We start from the raw sequence: 754 nt of genomic DNA on the forward strand, positions 1-754 counted from the left end.
GACTACCCAACCGGTCGTAAGTCGAGGACTTTCCCTACCCGGGAACGCCACGCATGCGTGGTTCCGCCCCCTGCGCCGGCCGAGGCGTAGCTGGCAAGTGGCAGAGATGGAACAGGCCGACCACCAGCTGGCCCAGCCCAAGGGAGGTAAGGCACCCGCCGGAAAAGGGGAAAAAAATGGCGGACAAAAAAAATGGCGGACAGCCTTGCTTGGCGACCCCCGTGAAATGGTCGATCGACCCCAAATGGGGTCCCGACCCACAGGTTGAGAACCACTGGTCTGTACCATCTCAGTCATCCTCAAAGGCTGCACCATGTAGAGCACATTCAAGTAGTCTAACTGTGCAGTGATCAGGGCATGAGTTGCCATCACTGGAGCATCCTGGTCAAGGTAGAATCATAACTGGCACAGCAGCTGAAGCTGAGCAACACTGCCCCCTCCCCAAAGCCACAACTTTCCTTAGAGGAATTTCTCATCAACTGAGAAATGGCAAAACCTTGTGGGAGGAATGCTATTCAAACAAGGACAACCAATATTCAGCCTTGGCAGTGCTTAGCCAGAGCTTATTTCATCCCCGCCAGATCCTAAGCACCCCCAGGCATCAATTCAGGACTTCCAATGCTTCAGCTCGGGCAATAGGATGGCAAGAATGGATACCATGCAGAGTTTCCACCAGGTCTTGTTCCTCCAACTTTCTGCAGTTGTATTGGGCCCAACTCTCCACCAGCATGGACACTAGAACGGAAAAAAGACT

Source organism: Protobothrops mucrosquamatus, unplaced genomic scaffold, assembly GCF_001527695.2.
Source record: "Protobothrops mucrosquamatus isolate PMUCROS unplaced genomic scaffold, P.Mucros_1.0 scaffold92, whole genome shotgun sequence".
In the NCBI taxonomy this organism is placed as follows: domain Eukaryota; kingdom Metazoa; phylum Chordata; class Lepidosauria; order Squamata; family Viperidae; genus Protobothrops; species Protobothrops mucrosquamatus.